Genomic DNA, 20,921 nt, shown 5'->3' on the forward strand with positions numbered 1-20,921 from the left:
GTGAAAGAAAGCATCAGCAAAATGAAAAGACAACCTACTGAATGGAAGAAGATATTTGCAAGTGATATATTTGATAAGAGGTTAATATCCAAAATATATAAAGCACTTACATAACTTAATATAAAAAATCCAATGAAAAAAATGGGTGGTACTTGAAAAGACATTTTTTCCAAAGAAGACCTACAAATGCCAAGAGGCACAAGAAAAGATGTTCAACATCACTAATCATCAGGGAAATGCAAATCAAAACCTCAGTGATATATCACTTCATACCTGTCAGATTTGCTATTATCAAAAGGACAAAAAAAAATAGCAAGTTATTGGAAAGGATGTGGAGCAAAGTCAACCACCCTTGTGTGCTGTTGCTGAGAAAATAATTTGGTGCAGCCAATATGGGAAGCAGTATGGAGGTTCCTCAAAAAATTAATAATAGAAATACCATACAATCTAACAATGCTACTTTTGGCTGTTTACCAAAAGAAAACAAAAACACCAATTTGAGGAGAAATATTCATTTCTATATTCATTGCTGCATTATTTACAATAGCTAAGATATAGAAGCAACCTAAGTGTCCATCCATAGATAAACTGATGAAGATGTAATGTATGTACGATGGAATATTATTACACCATAAAAAATTAAATCTTGCCATTTGTAGTAGCATGGATGAACCTAGAGGGTATGATGCTAAGTAAAATAGAAAAAGACAAATTTCACTTATATGTGCAAACTAAAAAACAGAACAGAAACAGATTCATAGGTATAGGAAACAAACTGATTACCAGAGTGGGGAGGGGTTGGGGGAAGGTGAAATAGGTAAAGGTGATTAAGAGTTACAAACTTCTAGTTATAAAACATAAGCCGTAAGGATATAGCCAATAATATTGTAATAATTTTATATGGTAACAGATGTTAACCAGATGTATCATGGAGATCGTTTTGTAATGTATAAAAATACCGAATCACCATGAGGTATACCTAAAGCCAGTAGGTTATTTTATGTCGATTATACTTCAGTAAAAAACTGCAAAGCATTTGAAAATAAGCATATGTTGAATTCTCATGTTCACACATTTGAGAGTTCTGTACAAGGGGTATGTTGAAAACTATCTTTTGCCCATTTGGGTTAAAAAAAAAAAAACAGATTAAACTGACTTCTGATCCTTTCATAAGTAATGTGACCACTAGATGAAAGGAAACCTTTTGAGCATATTGATAATATTTTTTTCTTTGAGGTGTTTTTTGATGGTGCCTTGGCTGCCTACTTAAATATATACAATATAAAACTTTTTGCTTCGTGGGTAGGGAAGGAAACAGTACCTATAATGAACCCTAAGATTTGTAACAATTTCCTCTTATTCTCAGGACCTTTCTCTATGCAAGCCACAGAACAATATGCTGGTGACTGACACCAGTAAGTACCTATTTTACCCAGTTTATAACCAAATTTCTATGCTGAGACATTTTTCTCATGTTTCATTGAATCTTATGGCTTTCCTTCATAACACTGCAATTCTTAGTTTCTCATTCATATGTGTGGCTATTTTTATAAATATCTGTCCTATTAGAATTTATTGCACGAGTTCACAGTGTCTCTTTTAGCATACCGTTGCACTATCAGTACTTAGCATCCTAATTGACTCCAAATAGGTATTCAGTAACATTTGTTGAATGAATGATCAAAAGAAAGAATCATGTCTTTCATTTTGTATGATTCCAAGTGAAATTTTAGGGAATTACATTTTTTAACTAGATAATATGCTATGGAGACACATTTCAGTTACTATACATTTATATTTTCTTTATACTCTTAGAGAATATTAGTTTCAAAGACTATGTCTGCTCTTGCAATGGGAGATGAACCTGAGACCACTTCTCAAATCTTGTTTCTTTTCTTTACTAAATTATAATTTGTCATAGAATACATAAAGAACAAAATACAAATCCTGTGTTTTGGTTTAATTATTTGGCTTTGTGCCTATGTTTCTCTACTTATTTAGGAGATTTAGATTTGATTTGAAAATCAAGTACTTTAGAAGCCTCAGGCAGAGATGACTGACTTAGCAGAATGAGTTGTGACTCCTCAGTCCAGGTCTTCCTTCCCACTTGCAAGTGTCATTCCACACCCTTCCAAGCTGATGAGACAGGAAAACCCCTTGGTTACTCCTCCAAGGAGTAATGACTTTCCTCTAATCCTGCAGTTTCCTAAGTGGGGTTATGAAACCTCCTAACACTGCCTTTTGGTGGATTAATGTACTGTCATTTGTCCAAGTCAGGCTTGGTTAAGTCAGTGACAGTGACCCAGACACTAACTGGGAAATTCAGCTTCCATTTGACCACAAGTTCCCTCTCAGAGATCAATGAGTAGCCATTATTTAGCAACTATTCCGGAAGACATAAAGGTAGGAATTTCTCACTGATATTAAGTAGGTCTTGATTAGTTTATGCTTCTCTCTGTTGATTTATCTGCACTTAAGCTCTGTAAAGTCATGGCATTTCATAAATTAGTTTGGTCTCTGCTTTTCTTCTAATTTAGAATATAACAGACACAGGCTATGATCGTGGAGTAAAAACATTTCATTTGAGATTATCCCAAGGAATGTCTGTCTTTTTCTTTCCTGTTTCTTTGATCAGAATACCAAAGGCAAATTCAAGTTCTCATATGCTAGATAGGAAAAACAAGGCAAGGTTTTCTTTTTACATAATTAATATTCAGTGGCACTTTTTCTCCCTATTTTCAGAGTCCTTGAGAGTTTTCTGCACATTTTAAACATGTGTTTAAGTGAGACTTTACAAATTAAAATATTTTAAATAAATCTACACAATATTAGTAACTTCGTTTTACTTCGTATCATGTAAGTGAATGAGAATCTATACTTTGGCATTAATGATCTGATTCTTTTAAAGGTGAACTTTAATTTTGTCTGAAGTTAACAAGATAATTATCTAATTCAATTCTCCACTTCCTTTCAGGTCAGAATCTAAACTTCCATAGCTTATTTATCTATCAATTTCTATTTTAAGGTAATAGCTTCTGAGCATCTTTCATTTTTGCCAGCAAATCCAAAGCTTTTCTACCACTAGATTACGAATTCAAACTTGGGAACAGGCCATTTAAGAGCAAAGCAGCTTCACAGTGACAGCCTGATGCCTGTCTTATCTCTAAGGCCACATCCCTTTTTGTATTTTTAAAAACTCTGGGCCAAGAAGCCTATAAAATCAAATCCTCTGAAAGTGCCACATCAGTGATTCCTAAGCCCAAAATGTTTAAACGCCAACCAAGTCAAAAGTGGTTATTTCACTCACTTCAAATATATTTCATCTATTGATTTATTCTAACATATGATATTTAAAGTCATAGCATTTTATAAATTAGTTTAGTCCCTGTTTGTGTCCTAATTTAGCATATAATAGACACAAGCTATAACTGAAAAGAGAGGAAAGAGTTTGAATGACATCCACTAAGGTCCATTCTTTCTTTATTGTTTTATAAGCTTCTCATGTCTGGTTTTATGAAGAGACCATCAATGTCAATTAATAATGAATTTCATTTTTTTAAGCTATGTTGTTAATCATATTAAACCTTTAAAATTCAGCGTTTATTAGGGTGTTTAGGATTTTATTTCATATATAAAACTATTTCCTAAAAACTTAAAGATTCCACAGTAGAAAAGTCTTCCACCCCAATGAACATCTGAAATAATGAAAACAAGTATTTTCTGGTTACCTACCATATAGTAACAAGGACCTACTGTGTACAGAGACTGGGGCTGAATGATTTGCATACATTATCTCAACATCATCAATACTTTGTCAGGATGGTGAGTAAAACAAATACTTCACTTTGTTCCTCACTCATGACTCTTATTCCACTTAAATATCATTGAATAGAGTATATATTATTCTACTAGATTGACTTGAAGGCATTATTAGTACTATGCTTTTCTTTACATTTTTTTTATAGTCTCTTCTTTATTTAAATCAACAAACATTTTTGAATCACTGCTATGCATAGAGCATTCTATTAGGGAATATGGAAATTAAGACCAATGGAATCTCAAAACTTATTCTAAATTAAATAGATTAAATGGGGAAAAGATAATTTTCTTTTGACTATAATTAAGATAGAGACATGTATTGATAAAATGCATTAGATCTAATTTTATCACCCCTTATTAAATGCTTGAATCTGTGGTATCCTTCTCTGAGGTTGCTTTTGACCATAGGAAAGCAGGAGAGTTGATTGGCCACATTTTCCTTTGGGGAGTTTGTTTTTAAATTAGATCTGTAAATCACCTCACAAAAATAAATTTAAAATGGACTGAAGATCCAAGTGTGATCCTACACAAGGAAAACTACAAGAGATATAAATCCTACACAAGGCAAAACTACAAAAGAATATCTTTATAATCTTACTGTAAAAAGGCATAAAACATAAAAAGCATAATGGAAAAAATATTACGTATTTAGCATGTAAAAGAACTCATGGGGCACCTGGGTGGCTCAGTTGGTTAAGCATCTGACTTTGACTCAGGTCCTGATCTCACAGTTGGTGGGTTCAAGCTCTGCATGGGGCTCTGTGCTGACAGCCCAGAGCTTGAAGCCTGCTTCAGATTCTGTGTCTCCCTCTCCATCTGCCCCTTCCCCGCTCATGCTCTGTCTCTCTCTCTCTCTGTGTCAAAACTAAAACAAAACATTAAAAAAATTTAAAAAAAGGTACAACTCCCGTATTATAAAGAATGCTTTAGGGGTGCTTGGCTGACTCAGTTGGTAGAGCAATGTGACTCTCCATCTTGGGGATGTGAGTTAGTCCCAGGTTGGGGAGAGAGTTTACTTACCTAGATAGACAGACAGACAGACAGATGACAACTTAAAAAAATTTTTTAAAGAATGCTTTAGGCAATTTTAAAAGGCAAAATACCACAGCCGAATAATCTATCTCCACAATAAGAAATCAAAGTCTAATATCACTGATACATAAACAATTCCCATTAATCATTGAGAAAAGAAACCCAAATTTTTAACTAGGTTAAACAAAATGAATGGCAAATGAATGGATAAATGAAGAGTCTCAACTTTGGTAGTGATCAGTGAAAGGCCAAGTGAAAGTATTTCATTTTCAGCCTATTACATTGGGGGACAAAAAATTTACAGTACAGACAACATGTAAACAAAGAGCTGCACACTCTAGGTGGGGGTATACTTCACTTTTTGAAAGGTAATATGGAAATAGCTTTTTCAAAAACATATTTAACTTCAAGATATCTAGAATAAATACTTTTTCCCCCAAAAAATGCTTTGTAAATATTGCCTTTCAAGTGGCATGAAGTTTTCTCCAGGTTTGTTGTGTGCTCAAAAGAATGAGTAGCATACCTTGGGCAGAATCACAGTCCCTGAGCTTATGGAGTCTAGAGTATTATGGGGAAGTAATGACTTCAAAATTTAAATGGTAAATGGCTGCTAACTTCTATACATGCTGTTCCCATGTGTTTCTGTGTCCATCACCTGCCCACCATTCCCAATGACTGCTCAGAGTCCTATTAACTTTTCTGGAATTACATTCAACATTCTTTCAGTAACTAGATCCTGTGAAGTCAGGGGAAGGGAAACACGACTAAACTGTAATCCTTGCCATCAAAGACTCCTCAGGCTAAGAAAGACCTAGGGATATGGCATCACTACTCAATGGCAAAGGGTCTATCAAAACATATACATGATAACATGCCATGTTTTTTTTTTTTTTAAGTTTATTTATTTTGGGAGAGCGCACCTTCCTGCAGGGGAGGGTCAGAGAGAGAAGGAGAGAGATAATCCCAAGCAGGCTCTGTGCTGTCAGTGTGGAGCCTGACATGGGACTCCATCCCATCATCCGTGAGATCATGACCTGAGCCCAGATCAAGAGTTGGATGCTCAACTGATTGAGCCAGTCAGGTGGTCAGTACCGTAATTAAGTTTCTGGCAAGAAACATATCTGAAATTTCTGCATAAATATTCCAATCTTTGAGAGCCTTAAAGAGATCCATGTTCCTCCTCACAGTCCAGACCCCTTAGTCTGGCATGGGAGGCTGTCTATAATCCGAATTTAACCTAAACTTTTCTATTTCCTTCATGTTCTTTAAGCCCTAGACAAAGTAAATTAAATATTTTTCATTTCACACTTCTATGATCTTTCTGTCAGGAAGATCTGACCTCCTCTGTCTCTCTCAGATTCCTAGCTCATCTCCTTGCTCCTTTTCCTCATTCCAATTTCCCAATGTCCCAACACCACCACACTACCATACACACGTGCTCTGTACTATGACTAGACTTGTGCTAAGATGGTAGTTACCTTAAGTAAAATACAGAATTAAACAAAATTCAAAAATCTATTCCTCCAGTTCATCAAAGGCATTTCAAATGCTCAGTAACTATATACAGTTTGTAAGTACTATATTGCGATAGTACAGATTTTAGAAAAGCTACTTCATCTTGGAAAACTCAGTTGGACAGTGCTAGTTTAGACCAATCTTTCTAAAATGCATTTCTGCTCATGCCATTCCCTTCATGTTTCTCAGTATACAATCCATACTGCTTAACATATGCTTCTGGTCCATTTTACCTTGATCCATACTGAACCATCCCAGCTGTATCTCACACCATTTATCATCTCTCCATTTAATGCCCACCCAACCTGACTTACTTTCTACTCTGCCAAGGGGTATTGCTCATTCTTATGTCTTCATATCCCTGTTACCTCCAATTTCTGGAATACCCCCTGCTCCTTTGATCATGTCACACACATATACATTCCTCTAAACCCTTCTATAAGTATCCAATGATATCAGTACACACTAAAATCCTTTAATTTGCCCTTTAAGACTTTGTATGGTCTTTCCCCTGACTCTAGCCTCTAACCTCATCTTAAATAGTATTCCCTACACTCCAACTGGGGTTCTTGTGATTCCTTAAATGGCCCTGCTACTTCTTGCCTTCGGATCTTTTCATATGCTGATTGTCTTGGCTAAAATTCTAATATCCCTATTTTATTTAATTAACTCCATTCTGCCTTCAGATATCCATTAATTTATCCCATCATCAAATAAATCAATAGATCTAATGTCTTCAGTAAAACCTCATAGTAGGTATGACTATTAGAGAACTGATCACAATTCAAAGTCTATGATTGGTGTGAATGTTGGATTACAATCTATAATTAGTTCACAAGTTCCACGAGGGAAATAGCCATACCTATTCATCTATTTTAGTCACAGCATCTAGTACAGTGCCTGGTACACAGAATGAGTTCAACAATTATTTGTTAAATGAATAAATGTTTTAGCTTAGAAAGTCATGCAGAAAATCTTGGGTGAGCTCTATATCCAAAACATTTAAGAACAAGGCAGAGATCACCATGAGCTTTTAAAATATTAAGCTTTCACTTTAGAAATTATTGCTTCTGGAAATATTTTTAGTGGACACCTTGCTGAACTTAATCCCCGGAGATGTGAATATAAGGTCACAGTGAGCTGTTAGCAATCTTAACCACTTGCCAAGAAGAAAAAAGGGATAGGAAATCAGTTATATCAGAGTGACTGCATTATGCTTATTAAAAAATCAATTGGCGATTTGAGTTTCTCAGCCAGATTCAATTAATGAGAGAAGAAAACAAAAGGGCTTGGCTGCTGAAACAGATCAATCAGTCTTCTCCATTAAGTCTAATAGTGTGTTTTCATTTCAAAACGTCGCCATTTTTATTCCATCTATTATTTCTTTAAACTCATATATGGAAAAAAAATAACAATTTGAAAAATTAAAATGGAAAATTAAAGTATAATTTATAATTTTTAAATTTTTTTCTAGGCTAAATCTATCTTTTAAAGTCTCCCTCTGACTTCTCCACTGAGCAAAGAGAGGATAGGATTATGAAGACATCTGCTTCAAGTTATATTCCCTAGAAACAGAGGTGGAGTCAAGAATTCCTGCTGGGTTGAGTTACTTGTGGGTTTAAGCTTTCAGAAGAAGGGGAGTGAGAGAAGGAAGCAAGAACTGGCAGTGGGAAAAACTGCTAAGCATAGATTTGCTTCAGTCTAAGGAGGAAAGCTTCTAGGAGATTCTGGAACAAAGTACACGACAGAGTTAGTGCCACCTGGAGGCAAGAGCAGCAGCCACGTGTACTCTGTAGGCTAAAGTGTAATGGTCTTAATCTCCTTGTTGAGATGGTTCTGTCTTGGTCAAAGGCAATTCTGGAGAGAAGGAACAGTGGTGAGCTGTCAGCAGTCACCCCTTACAACACCTGGAGGATGGATACACCAACTCAGAGAAGATGGGAAGGAGGGTACATCAAAAACATCTGCTCTAAGGACTGTGATGTCAGACTGGCTTGGTTCAAAAGTCCTAGTCCTGTCACTAACTGGTTGTGCGATTTGGGGAAAGTGCCTTAACTCTCTGAGTCTCAAGTTCCTTATGTGTAAAGTAGGGATACTAAGAAAACTCACCTCATAGGGTTATTTTGAACCTGAAACGAGTGAATGTATGTAAAGTGTCTGGTATAATTCATGGCACATAATAAAAAGCCCATTAATGTAATTTATAAGTACAAACTAGCATAATCTATGTAACATTATTAACACCATTCTGGCACATACAAGCATGAAGGAAATAGTACTCCAAAAAAGAACTGGTTAGAAAGGGTCTGAGAATTTATCTATATCAACCTATTCCATTCTCTTAAAGATAGAGGGGCAGTTGAGATCCATCAACCAAGTTTGGTGTTTTATCTAAGAACACAGAGCTATCTTGTGGCAGACCCCAGACTTCTGCCTCCCAAAGCAACATTATTTTTGTAAACAGCTCATTTAAAAAACAGTTCATTTAAAAAAAAAAAAGCTTCATTTTTGAGAGAGAGACAGAGTGTGAGCAGGGGTGGGGCAGAGAGCGAGGGAGACATGGAATCTGAAGGAGGCTCCAGGCTCTGAGCTGTCAGCACAGAGCCTGACACGGAGCTCAAACTCACAAGCTGTGAGATCATGACCTGAGCCGAAGTCAGATACTTAACTGACTGAGTCACCCAGGTGCCCCACAGCCTGTTTATTTTGAGCCAATGGCTAGGATCATGGAAAAAAAGCAAAAAGCAAACACACAAATAGAAAGTCAAGCAATTATTGAATATAGTTAATACAGAAAGCTGGTTTGGATAACTGGGGGCTCAAACCACAAAGAGAAAAATTCTTTTCATTTGCTCTTGAACCTTTTATGATAGGCAAATTACTTTTAGGAGAATGGAAACTTAACCATACTAGAGATTTCCTCCTGGAGAATAGCTTCGCATAGAAGGAAGCTTAGTATTTGTAAAGATTCCAGAGATGAGTGATTTTCTCTAGATTCATTCAGTGAACCTAAGTGTTTGCTAATAACTCAGTTCTCTGTATTTCTGTCCTAGAAAATTCTCTTTACTAGTGTAAATCACTTCTCTTTCTCACCCTCTGAAGAAGCCACCACAATTTCTTAGCTCAGTGTGACCTTTTGTAATACAATTCATTGTTTTGGGTCCATTGTCAAATTCCAACAATGTAGCAAATAAATTCACCTTGGGATTTATATAAATAAAACAACTCTGGCTCAGAAGTCTAAAGCTGAAGATACAAATGAATGTGTTTGCCACTTTGATCCATCCAAAAAGAATGCAATTTCTCAGCATAATTAAATCTAACTCCTACAAACATCTGACTAGATACTAAAACATGTTTTATGTAAATTCAGAGTAGGTTGTAGTAGCAGGAAATATACTGAATCCAGTTCCAGAATTCAAGTTACTACTAATGACATTAACAAGGTTCAGAGACAAGGGCAAATTGTTTACATTCTCCCAGTAAAATAGAGATAATCATACCTATTGCTAAGGCTGCTGTGAAAACCACATTTGCTAATTGTAGCAAAAGTGCTTTGTAAAATTCAGAGACGATGATACAGTTGTTTTGCAAAATAACTTCTATGGCATTGGTAAGTGAGCTTCCTCCTGAGGTGATATCTATATATTTTTTATCCTTTGTTAAAAGGCTACCTGCAACCATCAGGAATAATAGTAAAGCGTTCAGTCTTGTTCTTGTTTGTATGAAAATCAGTGTGTCCATGAAAATCATTAATACCATCATTTGAACATAGTTCACAGATTTGTGTCATAAAAATCATCTGTTCAATGATTCACTGTTCAATATGTAACTGAAGTATGGACTAGTTATATATCAATAGCTTGGTAGTCAAAGGTGACAAAATATCCTTTTATGTATATACTGTGACACCACCAGATCTCCTAATTTCTCTCTTTGAGAAGTCCCATTGTAGGGGAGATTTTAAAGTGTGAATTCATATTCCACTCAGCTCTCATGGCTGTAAGTTGCTGACTGGAAATATTGTCAATGGCTCAGGAGAGAGATACCCGTAAGAAGCACACACCATAGCATAGTTAAATCTGTCAACTTGAACAAGAAAATTAAACTGGCCTAATAGAGGTATCACTGGATATTTGAGAAATCCTAAGAAAAGTAGCAGTTGTTTACTTCCAGCCAACCACAGGTAAGTGCTGGATGAGGAAGGACTTCATGCTCCTTGTAATTAGAGGTTATAACTGATTTGTCACAGTTGTGATCCCAGGGCCACAGCAAATGGGTCAATATGTTATATTTTCCCATCCTGACATGTACATGATGAGACTGCACTTTACAAAGGAAAAGTACAGAAATTCTACTTGTGGCCTGCAGAAAGAAACAAGATTTCCCAATATGAAAGGCATGGTCCAAGGTCTGTTCATGAAGAATGGAGTCTTTAGCCACGGGCAGCCAGTTTCCTCTATTTTCCCTCACCTATTAAACAGGAATTTCCACACTTTTGGAAAATACTGGAAAGTAAAGATTCCACTCTTTCTTCTGCTTCATTCCTTCTGTTGTCTGATAGGCAAAATTGAGACACATGCCCACTTAGGTGTTTCCTTACTGGATAGATCTAATAATTTCTTGCATCTGTTCTCCATTTGGTAAGGTCTCCTGAGTCAAGCCAAGGACTAATTTTTAGAGGCTAATCTAGAAGTTTGTCCTACTCAGTCCCTACTTTAGGTACTGAATTGTTCTCAGCCAGCTATTCTAAGCGAGTAATTGGTCTTATACACCAACTTCTCCTCTGAGTTGGGTGATGCCAAAAGTTAGATATGCATGATAAATTAGTAAGAATCCTGACTGTGATTACAAATGTATCTTCCAAATCAATGCTACCAGCAATAAAGATGGTATTAGAATTCTATCTGTTGGATTTATAGATGTATGCCACAAATGGTTTCAAAATCAGGAGGCAAAGAGCAAAAGGTTGTTAATGACTTTAATTCAAACCCAGAAAACTGTTCCAGAGAAATAACCATGTCAGTAGAAATACTGTAATTTCTTGTTTTTATTCATTTGATGGGCCCAGCATAATTTTGTGTTTGAAGCCAGACCTGATTAATCTAACCCAGGCACTGACATTTTCTTAAAGAAAAGACTCCACAGCAGTTGAGAAACCTAGTGTTATCAGAACACCAAGCTTTCTAAAACAGCTTTGAAAGCAGCTGGAAAAAGAACATCCAAATTCAGGCAACTGCAGGCAATGGTTGCAAAAGGTCAAATCACAAAATGTTCCCCAAGATGTCAAATCACTCCTGGGGATACTCTGCAAAACTGTAAGCTTAAAAACTTGACCTCACTTGCTCTTTGTTCAATACCCAAGCAGTCAATTTTAAAGCTTCCCACCCCCATCCTCCACTGGAATTCTCTCACCCTGGAAGTTTTACATTTTGTGATATTCAAGATAATTTTTAGGATGTCTGGTAAAAAATTACTAATATATTTTTTAAAAACTGTAAATCATATAAAACTACATATAGTTCTAAAACACTCAACTTCTCTGAGAAAGGAAGCTTTATTTTGGTAGGGAAAGCACTAGACTCAAAGTCAGCAGACCTATGCTCTAATTCCTGCCTGTTTATGATCTTGTTGTGTGATCTTGGGTAAATCCATTTTCCTTTCTGTTTTTTTTTTTGTCTTTTTTGTAAGATAAAACTAAATCAGTTAGATAATGAATCTCGTCAAGACCCTACATAAAATGTTAATTATTCTTTTAATATTAAATTTATTATTAGGGATGTTTAAAGCTACATATTAAAACATATATTCAAATTTCACCAACAGGAATTGTAAAATCTATGAAAAATGAAGAAATATTTGACAAAAAGTAAAATAAAAACTGGCTATTTCTTAGTTTGGCATTAATTCGCTCGACAACCTTAAGCAGGTTTCTTAACTTGTCTGGTCTCAGCTTCAGCACATGGAAAAATAGGGATAATAGTCATCTGTACCTACTAGAATTCTAGTGAAGGTTAAGGGGAATGATTGCTGTAGAGTGTTTGGAACACGGACTGAGGCATCCTAGGCCTTAATAAACGTTACTGACCTTTATTACCGTTATTTTTTTTCCTTTTCCTAATGTTTTCACTGAACTGAGAGGGTCTTATGACCTTGAAAAACTAGTTTAGATCAGAGCTGTTGGTTTTGATTTGTATCTACAATAAACATCCAATTTTCTCCACCATCAGGAAGTCAAATCTTAATCCCATTCCTTCCTTCTCTGATTTTAAATGTAAGAATTCTATAGCTGTACATCTGACAGAACCTCTTTTCTTGCACTGTAATGGCCTTGGAGTCAAAGACAAGAGAGCAGAACAATCTATCTTCTTCCTTCCCCTGAAAAGACTCCATTGCAGACATAACAACTTAAGAAGCCACAGTGTAGCCAGGATATAAGAATGCCCCTAGTAGGGGTCAGCAGGCCTTATACTCAATACCTGACACTATCTACTCAAGACTCCACCCCAGGGCTGATGAGATGACATGTGTCCTCTACTCAACTATGAGACAGAGTCATCTCCTTTTATCCACCAAAAAGCCCTTGTTGTGACTTGATTAATAAAAGAAAGTAATATAAAGAGTTGAGAAAAGCATGCAACCACATCCATTTTCTGATTATACTGAGATTCACATCTCAAGGCTTTTTGCTTTGTATGTCAGAGAATGAATTCTAGCATTGACCTGTTTGCCACATGGAATGTTGTGTCTCTTTCACTTTATGAAGGATAGTCTAGATTAGGGGGTTGATGCTCAGCATTCTTTGTCCACAGGGAAGATAAAGAATTGTGTTTTTGAACAAAATGGGCTTCTGGGAGCAAATGTTCTAGGAGAGAAATTATGTGAACCAATGTATGTAGGTATCTGCCTCTTATTTGGCTTCTGCTATTGCAGGATTGATATAAGAGATTATTAAAGGCCCTCCAAGTCTTTTTTTTTTTTTTTTTTGAGTTGGCACTTGTTTTATTTTCACAGATGGTATTCCATGTCTAATTAGCATCAAGAACAATGGTGTAATGCTCTGCTCACCAAAAACTGAAAGTGTCTTTGGCGTCATTATATAGAGGGTTTTCAGTACTTTCATTGCTGAATTAGAATTTGGATTTGATCCTAGGGTGTCAAAGCTGAAAGAGAATTTAGAGATCGGGCCAGTTCCTTCATTTTCCAGATGAGAAAGTAAACCTCTGAGGAATACCAGAGCTTGCCAAAGGTCACACCATAGAACTTTCACCAGAAGCTAGGTCTCTCAATTTACCTCCAAGAGCTTTCTTATTTTCATTAATACCATCATTTGAATAACTAAATTGTGAGTTGTAAAATTGAAGCATGGTTTTATGCATTAAACATTTAATTAGATGTTCTCTCTCCTTTCCCATGCTTGAGTTCCTACGTAAACTTCAGAGTTAACCAATTCTTTCTGTGGAGTAACCATTTTTATGGTTTGCAAATAAGAAGGAAAAAATATTAATTGTAGAGAGCTGTTATTTGCCAAGAACTATTGTTCTGTCAGCATTGAGGCAAGAACTTCTTGTCAGCTGATCCCAAGAGATCTCTCAAGGAGGATTTGATGTTGAAATTCGTAAAATTGTAGCCTACTTGGAATCTGGTATTTAAATAATGGCAAATTGAAGTCCCTTGCTTCCCTTCTATAACCTTCTTGGAAGGAAGAAAAAAATACCACTCTTTGTTTTCAATCAGTTTCTAAAGGATGTGTGATTTGTAGAATTTATTAACATTAATCTATAGCTCCTTTGGCCCAACCAATTCTTTGACAACATATTGGATTTGATGGCACGAAGAAGTAATTGTAACAATTCACAAAACCTAGTTTTCAAGCTATAGGATATTAAAGAATTGAAAATAGCTGCTTTAAATTAAATATTACTATATTTAATCTTTATATTGGTAGGGAAGATACTCCTGGCCATGTTTTAAGACTTCCGTTCTGCAAAAAGAGAAGCTCTCTCTCTCTTTTCTTGTTTGCCATGTATGTTTTGGTGAACAATCTGCAATCTGCCACAATGTCAAATTCACCAAGCTTACATGCAGCTCATCTTGTTTTTAAGCTATAAGATTTTAATTTCATTAGTAATTAAGGGTACACTACAATGTGTATCTCAAATAAACTGAATTATGGAAGACAGACTCTTATAGTAGTCATACAATGAAGAGAGAGGGAATAGGAACCAGCCTGCTGGAATAAGACATCCGTATTACACATCAACATCAATGGCAAATATTTCTCCGATTCTTCTTAAGAGATAAATACCAGGCAAGTTAGAAGCGGAAAAGTTTTGTTAAACAAACAAAAACAACACCTATAGGCACAGAAAAAACTTAGACCCTCAAAAAACAGATAAAAATTGGCCAAGTAAAACAAATAAGAAAAACTGGTTAAACTTCTCAGGCATACTAAATTTTATCAAATATATCATACCAAGGCATTTTAGCAAAATAAAGTATTAAACTATACTTAGTAGACATATACATCTATTTTCATAACTATTTCATTACAGATTGATTGACTTTAATGTACTTGAATAAAGAATTATCTGAGATCAGTGCTGACTAAACATAAAGTAAGGAAGGCAAACATCCCCAGCCATTCTTTGCATGAACATGAATTCTACAATTTAATGCAGACTCAAGTCCAAAAATTATTGGGGTAGGTTTTACTTCCAGTATAGATTCTTTTCATGTAAGATCATAAAAATACAACACAAGGCGATGTGCCCAATTTAGAAATTACGTGAGGCAGCTACTATTAACACAGTTCCCAATAAGGGACAAGAAAAGCTAAATCTGATATACCAGAGCTCATCATGGGAGCAGAATAATCAAGTACAAGGAACTAGAACAGTCTGAAAATAGGAAACATCATGCCCTAACAGTCATTCAATCAAGGTTGATTTGATTGTTTTGATGACTAAAATAATCCACGTGAGAAATCCAAAATGAGTGTGAAGAATTCAGTGTCCTGTACACACATACACACACAGTGCTCAAAGCTTAGTTACAGCCATCTCTACAAAAGCTGAAGAAAACATTGCTTGAAATGAAACATAGGGGCAGATGTGTTTTCAAAAAACAATGGTTACTTTTAAAGGAACTGTTGACATTTAACTTTCAAATCTGAAATTAAAAATGAAGTAGAACCTGGTGCAGGATATGTCTGAAGTGAATTAGAGCCTTGATTTCCCAGTGGCATAACTGAGACAATGTTTGAATTTAAAAACTGTTCCATATTTTATGAGCACCCTAAAATTTTGATATAGAATAGCAATCCTAAAATGACTTTGGCCAAAATGAACTACCAAAGACCTGCACTGAGAGAGACCCCAGTTGCCAGGAGTGGATATGCAGATGGGAGGGGGGCTCACTAACTGCCCAAAGACCCCTACTGCCCTTTGACCTCACTATGCAATGAACCTAGAACATTTTTAGTAGGGAAGTCTTTTATAAAAGGCTTTTAATTATTGGGCAATACTTGAGACAAAGTGAAAACTTTTTAGGACTACATTTTTACCATATTTTAGGCATTTTAGGGCTATTCTTTTAGTTATTTTTGGCTGTTACCAAATTGAAATCTCTGAAAGAAAAGAACAGCTTACCACAGGGTTCCAAGGGTATCCTTCTTCTATAGCTCATCTTTGGAGAAATACATAAAAAAAATGTGGTGACATAAACATTCCCTGCAACCCCTCATGGCTCCTCTATAGAGTTTGACCATTGTTCTTGTTAAGAAAAGACACTGATAAAGAATAGAATACAGACAGATTCTCTTTGTTCCTAGTTCTAGAGTAATTCCTTTAAACAACTGTTACTTTAGAGTTAAGTGAAAGATGTACTAATAGAAAAAGAGAATGCATGTAGCTTAGACTTTAGAATTAGAAGACATCTCAAGGATCATCTAATCCAGCTGTAAGTGAAGCTCAGGGTTAAAATGATACATCCAGGACCACACAATTAGTTAGCATCAGATCTAAAATATGGAATTCCGGGAGGCTGATTCTCAATTTCCATGCTGAATTTCCATTAAAAGTGTTGTACATATTTTTTGCTGCATGCACTGACAAAATAACACAATAACCAAAACGACAGAAATATGTAATTCTAGATATCAACTTGTTCAATAGCTGCATCTTAGAAATGAAGAGAGGGAAGCCCTCACTCCTCAACCTTCCTCCCAGAGAACTGGAAGCTATCAGTGATCCTCTGTCATAGGTTCCTATGTGTAATGTGGCGTAAGAGGGAGAGGAGAGAAGAGAAAGGAACTTGGCATTGGAGAAAATTGATTATCTGCCTGCTGGGAGCTGAGCTTGGAGCAACAGCATTTTGCAAGTACTTATGTTTCCTCACTACATGTCACAGGAAGGGAAACCAGTGCAGTTTCTAGCATTGTTCCTTGAAGAGCTGTGGCATGCCGTTATGTAAAACAAACCCAGACAAGGGAAAGGATGCCAACAGTCTCTCCACACTTAGTCAACTGTCCTCCAGGGAGGGACTGACTGTCTCTCTGCCTGCAGAAGTAAAATAATGCCACTTGCAGAATGTAGGTTGAATGACCAAGATGAAAATCTGAGCTGAAATCAATCCACCTCCTCACTGTATCTCAGCCAGGGAAGAGAGCTCAGGATAGCTAAGCAGGAGAGATAACATGGTTTGGCATGTAGCCATGTTCTCTAATCCCCAGGAAAGGAAGAGCATTCAGAAGGTTGGACCAGTAGTTACAAGAAAACATGGTTTTCCCTTTTTTGGTTAATTCTGAAGATCTAAGAAAAAACATGATAAAGGCTGAAATTGTATATTATGTTTTCCATTTCTCTGGTCTTTTCCTCCTGATGCTCTCTGTCCTGTTTGGCCAAAGATCTCCTTTCTGCCCCCTGCCCTACTTCATACAGGACCTTGTCTGACCTGCTTGCCTTGAGCAACATCTACATTCTAGTCAAGATTATGCAATGAAAACAGTGTGGGCTTTGAGATCAACTCTGGAAATACATCTTAACTCTAGTTCTTAATAGATATACAACTTAAGGTAAGTTACTTAACTCTATGGAACACGTTTCTTCACATCTACACTCAACTCTTTTCTGTGTCACATGCCCTCCCTTTTGACTTATCTGGTAGAAAGGAAGACAATATGATAGACCAGGGGTCTAAATGATTATCTTTCCTAGCAGCATTGCATTTTATAGGGGATTCCTGGAGACACAATGCTTTAACTCAGTCGACAAGATTTTCAAAATTGGGATCTCTGGGATTCATGAGTCCAGCCTCATATCCAGAGCCACTGAAACTAAACTGAGAAGGCTGACAGCCTAAACCACCATAAAGTCAAACCTTAGTACTGCTCACATCTGGAGATATGAGCTTCCAGTGATGGTTGGATTACATGATGAATAAGAATAGTCCCAATTCTATAATCTTATAAAAATCTTAGATTTAGTTGTAAATCCTAAACAGATTACATAGATGATTAGAGAGAAAAGACAGGCTAAAACATTCCAATATGAACCTAGAATAATCTTAATTTTTTTTGAGCACAGTTTTAATTTTGAAGGAAAATCCATTTATTCCAAATATCTAAGGTGCATGCAATAGTGAAGATTTTCCTGTGAAGAAAGATGACATTTATGTTCAAAACACACACTTTGTCAGTGTGTGGAGATTTGATAACTTTGCTAAAAACAATCCTTAACATGAACCATGGAGCTTCAGGCAATCATGGTCTCTTAAATTTCTATTACTTATGTGTTTGTACTTACTTGTTTTCCTCTCTTATCATCTCTTAATAGTGCCACTGTTGAATTCTAATAATGATAGGTTTGCAGAGGTAATGATGCCTGGGAATTACCTCTGAAATTTTGGAATTGTAAGTTTTAAAAAGTTAAGGAATATTTATTACTATTGGAAATTAAATATATTTATAGTAATCAATGTTTATTGATCATCTGCTATAAGCCACCCCCAGTGGGAGGAATTGAAAATACACGGGTGAATGAGAACTTCTCGGCTCACAAAGTGCCACTCATGTACAATGAGAAGTAAACAGGTAATCCATAACACTGTTACAAGTGCCACAAAAGAAGAGAATGAAGGAAGAGAGGTGCAAACATTGTCAGGGGTTGCTTCATCTCAGCTGAATCATGAAGGACAGAAAGAGTCGTCAGGTGAAGAATCCAAGAAAATGCTACGTAGAAGAAAACAGCAAGTGCAAATTCCCTGAGGCATGTGAGAGCCTGAAATATTTGGGAAACTACAAACAGTTCTGTGGGTATCAGGTAGAGCTTCAGGATTGAGTGAAGAAGGCAGAGAGAGAATGCTTGGAGAAGCAGATATTGAGGCTTACATATATTATGCTAAGGAATTTGGAATTCGACCTGAGAGCAATGCCCAGCATTCCCTAGGCCTTCTGCCACATTATCACAGTGAACAGGGAAACCTCATGATAACGTTTGCCTTCTTCTAAAGTTTCAACTCTATTTAAAGCTTGCAGGTAGAGTCTCACACTTGGTATAAGCTCATTCACCCACAACTGAGGTCAAGAGTGAATCCACATAGTAGTGTAAGACTGTGATTTCCCTAGCCTTTTCCAATTGTCACGGATCAGTTGGGGAGAGGCCTGGATCACATACTGGCATAAACATATGATTTTCCAGAATGCCTTTCCTCATCTGTAAGGTTGAAGGAGGAGACACAGATAACTTCTCCCTAGCCATACCCTCAACAACAATCCCAGCAGTAGCCACCTTGAGTGTTCCATATCTAATCAATATGCTCAGATCATTTCCCACTTATTAAAGATTTTTAACTCTTGGCTCACTATTGCACTCTCTGACATCCTTTATGTAAATTCTGAGTTGTCAAAGATCACTGTATGATCTTTATAAAACTCTTTGAGTTCCTTAAATCCCTCTAGTCTGCTGATATAATGACAGTGACCTCAGTGCCACTTTATTCACCCACTTGTGTGGCACTGCAACACCACTTTTTTTTAAAATGTTTTTTAATGTTTATTTTTGAGAGAAAGAGAGAGAGAGCAGGGAAGGGACAGAGAGGGAGACACAGAATCTGAAGCAGGCTCCAGGCTCTGAGCTGTCAGCACAGAACCCGATGTGGGGTTCAAACCCACGAACTGTGAGATCATGACCTGAGCCGAAGTCAGATGCTCAACTGACTGAGTCACTCAGGCACCCCTGCGACACCACTTTTTAAAAATTAACTGCAACTGTTCCCTAATCTCTACTGTTTGAATCCTACTATGTGACTAAAATCTCTTGTTTCTAGTTAACTTTCTCTGGTACTCTGGTCTCCAAAATCTTTTGACCCAACAGGGACCTTCAATCCATAGTTTCTATAAGCTTTTTATTCTCCCTTGTCTCCTCGGTATCCTCTCCTCCCTTACTCTTTGTAAATTCTTTGTCTGATCATTACACCATCCCCTTATACTCGCTCAACTTTGTTGCCATTCATCACATGCATCTGTGAAAACCACCACCTTGGTTAAAGTAAAATTCCTTGTACTAGATGCCTATTTCTAGTCTCGCTGATCTTCTTGATGTTCCTGAGACAGCCCAAGAATCCTTTTGCCTTAGGAACTTCACAGTAATTAACAAGTAGTATCTAGAAATCTGAAAATCTTAACTCCAAAATGGTGTATAGGACCCCAATAAACCTTATATATCAGACCTTAAAGTATAACTACTATGTTACAATGAGGCCTCTTTAGTGCCCATGTTACCCACAACCTTGGTTGGAAGTGGTTTGGTCAGTAGAACCCAGATGCCTATTATTTTACTCTCCTAACAAAATTTAAAATTATTCATAAAAACAAAAATTAATGCTAGAAAGGATACATGAGGAAATAGTGAGATAATATTGAATATCCAGAGAATTTAAAAGGACTCTAGCACCAAACATAGTTGGCCCAAAGATTCAACTGGAAACAAATAAATATAAATTCTAGGAATTAAAACATATGTATCTAGGCCATAAATTTTTCTAGTTGTTTCTCTACCAAAAGTGAAAATCTTAGGATATAGAATATTTATCCCAAGGCCTTTTGTTTTCAGACTTAATTATTTGAACTACTGAACACATAGGAGGTACACTTGGAAAGATACCATGATGCGACCTGAGAAACCCTGTCTGGCATTCAGTTTTTCATATGCTTAGGTGCAAACATGTCCCTCTATTCCAAAAGGAACCGAGAACAGTGTACCTTATTTAAATGCATTTAAAAGGCACTTAAAAAATGCTCTTTCTGGATGACTTATGAGATCCCTTGAGCTATTTTGTATGGCAGTATTTCAGTTCTGTTTCATGGCTTTTGGAAATATTTAAGGCAAGCTAGGAATGAAGGGCTGGATCTCTAGCATTATGTGCCAAGTAGAAAATTAAGAAAGGGAGTCAATTTTTATGATTTTTAGGTATAGATTTTCAAGTTAGACCAAGTTGAAGGTATGCTTCATCTCCACTCCCAATGTTTTCCACCCTGTGAAAGAACTTCATTAGAA

General features: G+C 36.4%; 1 protein-coding gene across 2 annotated transcripts in view; it reads right to left on the minus strand.

Annotated features, from left to right (window-relative positions):
- Positions 1-20,921, minus strand: part of GABRG2 (gamma-aminobutyric acid type A receptor subunit gamma2) — a 114,262-nt gene that overhangs the window by 20,167 nt on the left and 73,174 nt on the right. The gene's annotated exons all lie outside the window — the stretch shown is intronic.

Source organism: Leopardus geoffroyi, chromosome A1 (genome assembly GCF_018350155.1).
Source record: "Leopardus geoffroyi isolate Oge1 chromosome A1, O.geoffroyi_Oge1_pat1.0, whole genome shotgun sequence".
Lineage (NCBI taxonomy): Eukaryota > Metazoa > Chordata > Mammalia > Carnivora > Felidae > Leopardus > Leopardus geoffroyi.